Raw genomic sequence first — 8,354 nt, 5'->3', positions numbered from 1 at the left:
CCGTGTTCATCCTGTACTCTACCTGGCGTGGTTTTCCTCTAGGTCCGATGAAAGACTGAGGTGAAGTAGTCATTCAGGAGTTCAGCTTTCTCTTGGGTGATGGTCGTTGAGCAATGGCCCCACACTCTCATTTACTTTCCTCCTGTTCCGTATGTACCTAAAGAAGGACTTCTTGTTGTCCTTGACCCCCGTTCCTAATCGCTTTAGCCCATCTTACCTCTTCCCTACAAATGCAGGACGTCCTGGAGTAGGCTCCTTGGGGCCCACCCCGAGCTTCCACTGTTTATAAGCCTCTGTCTTCCTTCTTAAGAGGACCCCAATTTTCCTGTTTAGCCAAAGGGCTTCCCAGCCCTTCTGGTACCTTTTCTCCACCTAGGAATGGACTTCCTTGGTGCTTCAAGGATTGTGTCCTTAAGGAACAACCACTCTTTGTGCACACCTTTCACCTTCTGTCCCTGGTCCCGCAGCACTTGCCCTGCTAGTGACCTGAGCTTGTTGGAATTTGCATTTTTGAAGTTCAAAAGTTAAATCCTGCTATCCTATTCATCTGCCTTATGTCGGACAGTGAACATGATGGTTTCATGGTCGCTGTTGCCCAGACTTCCCTCTATATTTAAGTCAGTCACCAGGTCGTCTCCCTTGGCCAGGTCCAGGTCTAGCAGAGCATCACCTCTGGTTGGCCCTTGCACCTCCTGCGTTAGGAAGAGCTCCTCCACACAGGTCAGGAAGGATCACGACCGACTCTTGGGAAACGCTGCTTGCAAATAAGTGCTGCACCCAGAGGCTTGCCAGGATCGCTGTACGTTAAGCATTGGACCTCCCATAACAGCCTCCACCCTGCAACTCTTTCCAATAATGCCATCACTCCATAAACACCCCCAAGCAAAGGATCCCCATGCTGAGGCAAGCGGGCCTGGTCATCACCTTGTCTCCCAACCCACCTACCCCCAAACCGCAGGGACTGCGATGCATGCCAATTGGCCTAGGAAAAAGCATGCCACACATGCCAAACCTTTTCAAATCTTTATTGCAAAAATGTGGTGTACTTACATGATTTTTTTAATCAAAAAAGGAATAATTAAAACTAAATAAATAAATAAAAATTAAAAAAAATTGGAAAATAGACAAAAAGAAAAAGAATGGGGATTTTCCTCCCCAGCACCTATACAGCATTGTTTATTTACACTATCTATACAATACCTATATGATATCTGTTCACTACTGATACATTATTTAACTATATATACACTATTTTCTATATAAAATTTACTACACTATTTAACAAATTTGCTTCTCCTGGTGGGTGGATCCTTGATGATTTTTTTCCTTACTGATCCTTCTCGATTTCGAATCTGGAAAGTCTTCTGCATGGAGGGGAAGAAAGAAGAAGAGGATGATGTTTTGGACCACAGTCATAGACACCACCCTCTTGCCCCAAACACTCCCTGCCCCCCGCACAAGGTCCGTGGGACATTTCTGATATTACCTATATGTCACCCGGGATGCTGCATATGCTGGAGGTCAGGTCTGGCATGCAGCGTCTGCCTGCGCTATTGCTCATATTTCTGAAATGAATGGCATTAGTCAATTATTAGAAATACTGAAGTGTTAAGAAAAGGTGCCACACGCCAAACACAAGTCCAGCAAGTTGCAAACTTACTATGCGCTGGCAGCGGTGGTGCCGCTGCGCTCGTCGGCAGTGGTGAACACCGTGGTGGGAGCAGCAGGCAGGGGGTGCCGTGGGTGGGGGGAACATACAGGACTAGGGGTGGTGGTACCACTAGCAGAGGGTAGTAGCAAAAAACGGGTTGGTTGCTCCTCCATTCCTTTTTCTCTTTTATTTCTTTACCTGTATTCTCTACTACCAAAGTAACTTTACCACCTGTGCCCCGGGCACGGTGCCCTCTGGCTGCCTGCAGGCAGCAAATACCAGCGCCACCTACTGGCCAGAGGCCTGAGCTACAGACAGACATAGCAACACTGCCCCCTGGTGGCAAAAGGAAGTAGCTACAAGTCTTTGAGTCGCTTAGTGTTCGCACGCCACGAATCCCTAGATAGGGCGACGCAAGCTGTAGCGATGCAAAATAAAACATGTCCGGACAGCTTGAGTTGAAAACGCACTGGAAAGACTTCCGAAATGGCGGGAAACCCAGCTCATGGAAACACAAATGCAGTTTCGGTGGCGTAAACAGGAAATCTCGTGACGTGTACAAGCGACTTTCTAGACTAATTGAGGTACATGCATGGGTGGACCTTGGATTCGGAAAAGGGGGTGCAGACAGTGTGGGGCATTGTCACATATAACACACACACACACACACACACACACACACAGATATTTGGGCAGTGCGAAATTTCACCTCCAGTTTTGTTTTGATGCTGTTTCAACCCGTTTCAAGGTCAAAACAGCAAAAACGAAACAGAACAGATATAGTTGAAACAGCCTTGAAACAAAGCGAGGCAAGTCAAAACGTTTTGGTGCTGTTTTGCCGATAGGCTACGATGGGGAAGGTTGAAACAGCCTATAACTTTGTCACTTCTGGCCTGACTTGGATGAAACTTGCAGAAATGGTAGCCCCTTCTGAGTGCATGAAGCCTGCAAATCCTCAAGGAGATAGGTGCAGGGGGTTCGGGGAAACTGTACCCCAAATTCCTGAAAGCAAAACTCATGTCATGTGTATGTGTTACACCACAGGGGGTCAAAACTGCAGGATGCTAGCCCCTGTGGAGGCCACAAAGCCTGCCACGTTTCACACAGGCAGGTGCAGGGGTTTGGGGGAAACCGCACCTCAAGCTGCGGGCAAGCAAAACTCGTGATGGGTGACCCTGTGTGTTAAGGTGCAGCAGGGTGACAGCTGCAGGGATGGTGGCCCCTGCTGAGGCCATGACGCCTGCCAGCTGTCGAGGAGGTTGGTGCAGGGATTCTGGGTTCTGGGGCCTGCACCTGTGGCTGATGACAGACAAAACTTGTGTCATAGGTGCTTGTGGGACTGTGTCTGTTTGGGGGCAGGGTGGGGGAAAACTACTGCAGGCCTGCGTGCTAGGCCTTGCTGAGGCCACAAAGGCTGCCGGCTGTGAAGGAGGTAGGGGCAGGGGGCTCGGCCTGGAAGAACCGTTTCAAAGCCATCTCTCCTAAGACTAAGGCTCCAGCCACTCATGGATTCCTAGATTGTAAGGCTGGAGGGGACCTTGGAAAATCATCAGGTCCAACCCCCTGCACCAAGCAGGACAGACAGCTGGGGGTCAAGTGACCCCAGCAAGGTGACTGTCCAGTCTCCTCTTGAAGATTGCCAGGGTAGGCGATTGCACCACCTCTGGAGGGAGCTTATTCCAGTCTGGACACCCTAGTTGCGAAGTAGTTTTTCCTAATGTTGAGCCTGAAATGGTCTTCCAGGAGTCCGTGACCATTACTCCTAGTTTTCCCCAAGGGTTTCCTGGTGAACAGTTCACCAAGCCCATGATGTATACTTCTGATGTAGCAGTAAACTGCTACCAAGTGCCCTCCCAGCCTTCTCTTTTTCAGGCTGAAGAGTCCCAGGTCCCTCAGCCTTTCCTCATATGGCTTGCCGTGCAAGTCTGATCATATGGGTAACCCTTCTCTGGACTTTCTCCAGGTTTACCATGTCCTTGTTAAGGTGCGGAGCCCAGAACTGAATGCAGTACTCCAGCAGCGGTTTCACCTATGCCAAGTAGAGCAGGAAAATCACTTCTTTGCAATGGTTTTGCTGGAGATGCATCAATTGATTCATGCCAGGGTATTCTTGGCGCTGCTGGCTAAAGCATCGCACTGCCGGTTCATGTTCATACTGTGGTCAATTATTACCCCCAGGTCTGTGGTGGCAAGTGATGGTGGATCTTCAATCCTGCTGCCTCACGAGGCAGCAGTTACAAAAGCACCCATGTCATGAGTTTTGCCTGTGAGCAGCTAGGGATGCAGGGCCCCAGAACCCCCCTGCACCGATCTCCTCGACAGCTGGCAGGCTTTGTGGCCACAGCAGGGGCTAGCAGGGTTGCAGCTTTCATCCTGCTGCACCTTAACACACACAGTGTCACCCATGTCATGAGTTTTGCTTGTCATAGATTCATAGACGTAGGGTCAGAAGGGACCTTGTAGATATTCTAGTCCGACCCCCTGCCGTGGGCAGCAGAGGAAACTGGGCTCAAGTGACGCCAGCCAGGTAAATGTTGAGCCTCCTCTTAAAGACCCCCAGGGTAGGAGCCAGCACCACCTCCCTTGGAAGTTGGTTCCAGATCCTAGCCGCCCTGACTGTGAAGTAGCGCCTCCTGAAGTCTAGTCTAAACTTACTCTCTAGCAACTTATGGCCATTATTCCTTGTTACTCCAGGAGGCGCTCGGGGGAACAAGGTCTCCCAAACCCTGCTGGTCCCCCGTAGTGAGTTTATAGACGGCCACCAGGTCCCCCTCAGCCTTCTCTTGTGAAGGCTGAACAGGTTCAGGTCCCGTAGCCTCTCCTCGTAGGCCCTGCCCTGCTGTCCCTGGATCATGCGAGTGGACCTCCTCTGGACCCTCTCCGTGCTGTCCACATCCCTCCTGAAGTGCGGCACCCAGAATACTCCAGCTGTGGCCTGACCAGTGTCGCAGAGAGGGGGAGGATCACCTCCTTGGACCTGCTCATGATGCATCTGTGGATGTACGACAAGGTACAGTTAGCCTTACTGACCATGTCCTCGCATTGTCAGCCCACGTTCATCTTGGAGTCAATACTGACTCCAAGATCTCTTTCTGCCACCGTGCTTTCGAGAAGGGAGTTCCCCAGCCTATAGGTATGCTGCTGGTCCCTATTGCCCAAGTGCAGCGCCCTGCACTTGGCAGTATTGAATCCAATCCTATTTTCATTTGCTCACCCCTGTAACCTGTCCAGATCCTGCTGTAATCTGTCCTTCGCTTCTAGCGTGCCCACCTCACCCCAAATCTTGGTGTCGTCTGTGAATTTAAACAGGCTGCTTTTCACCCCGTTGTCCAAGTCGCTAATAAAGGAATTGAAGAGTGCGGGCCCAAAGACCGAGCCCTGGGGGACTCCACTGCCCACTTCTCTCCAGGTCGAAAATTACCCACTCAATAACACTCTCTGAGTACGACCCTTCAGCCAATTTGCAATCCATCCGACTGTGTAGGCATCAATGCCTGCAGTCACCTAGCTTTTTAATGAGAATGGGGTGGGAAAAGTATCAGAGGCCTTCCTGAAGTCCAGAAAGACTACATCTGCTGCGACACCTATGTCCAGGGATTTTGTGACCTGACCGTAGAAGGCAATCAGGTTGGTCTGACAGGACCTGCCCCGAATGAAACCATGCTGGTTGCCCTTGAGCATCATCCCCGCTGCCGGCCCATCACAGATGTGCTCCTTGATAATCTTCTCAAAGAGTTTCCCCAGAATCAAAGTAAGACTAACGGGCCTATAGTTGCCCGGGTCCTCCCTCCTCCCTTCTTTAAAGAACCCCTGTCCGCAGCTTGAGTACGGTTTCCCCCAAAACCTCTGCACCTGTTTACTTGAAACTCGGCAGGCTTTGTGGCCTCCGCAGGGGCTACCATTCCTGCAAGTCTCATCCAAGTCAGGCCACGAATGACAAAGCTGTAGGCTGTTTTGTCCTTCCCCATTACAGCCCATGGTGAAACCTCGAAAGTTTTGATGGACCGCAACACAACGGCCGTTTCGAATCAAAACAAAACTCGAAATGAAACGCTGCCATTTCGCACAGCCCTGATATACATACACAAATCAAACCACATATAAAATGACATACATTTTCCTCCTGGTAAAGAAAAACCACAATATTTCTAATGCTCCGCAGATCCAGCACTATATTATTCCATTTAAGATCCAAACAACAGCAACAACACAACTTTATTGCAATGTTCACTAATTTGCTAAATAATATATTAGGTTTAAGAAGCACAAGAAACTAGGCAAAAATGGTCACCGCAGTCAACAGGCATTGATTTATGTATCCTGCAGTTGTTAGACTTCAATGCTCATCTCTCATTCAGATTCATCAGAGAAAATCTCACCTTCCTTGAGCAGCTTCACAGCGCCTCTGATGCCGCCCTGGAAATGCAAAGCTGAAGCTCAGCAATCAGCTGAAGACCAAGGCTGGGAGCCAGGAGAAGCCAAGTGCAGGAGACAGGAGGCTTGTCACAGCAGGACTGCACACTGTGCTGCGCACCCAGGGCCCCTCTGGTGCTAAACATAGGTGGTGCTCCCGGCAGCCAACCAGGGTGCTGGCAGCTCCTAAATCGGGGCGGAGGTTGCTAGCTGGGCTTGCAGCGGGTGTAGCTGCTGCAGGACTTGGCACAGGCTGGCCTGCCTGCTCAGCGCCCCTGACACCCCCATGCCATCATCCTCTGTCCCATCTTTTAGCCTGTCTGGGGAGTGGCGGCTGTGGCCTGGTGGATGGTAGGTCTCGGCGGGCATCCCTCTATGCAGTCAGTCACACAGGAGGCTCCCAGCCCTTCCAGCTCAAACAACCCAGACTCCACGCCACTCCCACGTGGGGGGATAAAAGCCAGGTGTCCAGCCCCCCCCCCCCCCCATCAGATGCCCCTCCAGACCTGGGAGAGTACCCAGGTGTCCCAAACTATCCCCCTGCTCCTGGCAGGACCTCAAGACTCGGCAGTGTGGACTGTCAGGAGGGTATGAGCACAAAGGAGAATTATAGAGGTGAATGAGTGTGCTCCAGGATCCTACAATATTAGGGTTAAAAGGGACATCAGCAGGTCTAGTCCAACCCCCTGACCAAACCAGGACCAGCCCTAACTAGATGATCCCAGCCAAAGGTTTAGTCTAGCCCAGTCTTGAAAGCCTCCAAGGACGGCGATTCCATCTCCTCTCTGGGGAACCTGATCCAGGGTTTTACTGGAACCTCCCCAGTGCTGAACAGAGGGTAGGAATCACTTCCCTTGACCTACCTGCAACACATGCACCCATCCAGCCCAGGATCTCGTTAGCCTTCTCGGCAACAAGGACACACTGCTGGCTCATATTCAGTGTATAGTCCGCTGCAACCTCCAGGGCCTTGTTCTTCAGGAACCTGTTGGAGTAGCCCCTACAGGACACTCATGGAGCCAAATGGCTTTGGCACTAGCAGGGAAGCCTCAGTATTCCCAATGGGAAATTACAATGTGCTGCATTTCATCCACACGACAGGTGCCTTCCTTCTTTCCCCACCCTTCCACAGAAGAGGTAGGACTTGTCACAGGCTGCACCTCCTTTACCCCTACTATTGCATTTAACCCAGAAAAGAGACCGCATTTCCTCCTAGCCAGAAGTTCATTCAAAAGGGCAGGGTCCTCGTTGCATACGACATGGGTGTAATGCCTCAAGGGTAACCAGCTCCTGCTCCCGAGGGTGAGCAACAACCCTGGAATTGAGGTGAATTTCTGGAAAGGGAAGGGGCTAGGAAATAAAAGAGATCTGCCATGGCCTGTTCCCAATTCACACCTCTGGAGAGGACAGAGAGACCAACCACAAGGATATCATGTTAAGTTGTGGGGCCGGAGTAACAAGGAATCTGTCACCAAGCTGAGGGAGTAGTAGATATGCTGGAAGGTAGGGCGAGGATTCAGCGTGACCTCGACAAATTGGAAGATTGGGCTGAAAGAAATTTCATGAGGTTCAACAAGGACAAGGGCAGAGTCCTGCACTCAGGATGGAAGAATCCCATGCACCGGTGCAGGCTGCAAGGGACTGGCTGGGCAGCAGCTCTGCAGTAAAGGACCTGAGGGTTACAATGCAGAAGCTGAACATGGGCCAGCAGTGTGCCCTTGTTGTCAAGAAGGCTAACAGCATACTGGGCTCCATGGGTGCTTGTGTTGGCAGTAGGTCATTTATTCCCCTCCATTCAGCACTGGTGAGGCCACATTTGGAGTCCTGTGTTCAGTTTCGGGCCCCCTCCTGCAGAAAGGATGTGGACAAACTGGAGAGTCCAGCACAGGGCAACAAAAATGGTAAGGGGGCTGGGGGGCATGACTTGTGAAGAGAGGCTGAGGGAACTGGGCTTATTTTGTCTCAAGAAGAGAAGACTGAGGGGGGATTTAATAGCAGCCTTCAACTACCTGAAAGGACATTTGAAACAGAATGGATCTAGACTGTTCTCACTGGTGGCACTGACAGGACAAGGAACAGTGGTCTCAATTTGCAGGAAGGAAAGTTTAGGTTAAATGTTAGGAAGAATCTCTCTCAGTACGAGGGTGTTAAAACAGTGGAACAGGTTACCCAGAGAGGTTGTGCAATCTCCATCCTTGGCTGGGATAATCTAGTTGGGGATGGTCCCGCTTGGAGCAGGCAGTTAGACTAGATGACTTCCGGAGGTCCCTTCCACCCCTAATTTTCTATG

At 50.9% G+C, this 8,354-nt stretch overlaps 1 long non-coding RNA gene across 1 annotated transcript; it reads right to left on the bottom strand.

The window, feature by feature from the left end:
• Positions 1-1,009: 1,009 nt before the first annotated feature.
• On the bottom strand, positions 1,010-6,545 carry LOC102561240 (uncharacterized). The gene is made up of 2 exons (XR_002090335.2): positions 1,487-6,545; positions 1,010-1,364 (listed from the first exon to the last, which is right to left on the bottom strand). It is a non-coding gene; the product is annotated as an uncharacterized LOC102561240 (long non-coding RNA).
• Between the last annotated feature and the right edge of the window lie 1,809 nt (positions 6,546-8,354).

Source organism: Alligator mississippiensis, chromosome 15 (assembly GCF_030867095.1).
Source record: "Alligator mississippiensis isolate rAllMis1 chromosome 15, rAllMis1, whole genome shotgun sequence".
NCBI lineage: Eukaryota > Metazoa > Chordata > Crocodylia > Alligatoridae > Alligator > Alligator mississippiensis.
This window is presented reverse-complemented; position numbering and strand designations above follow the sequence as displayed.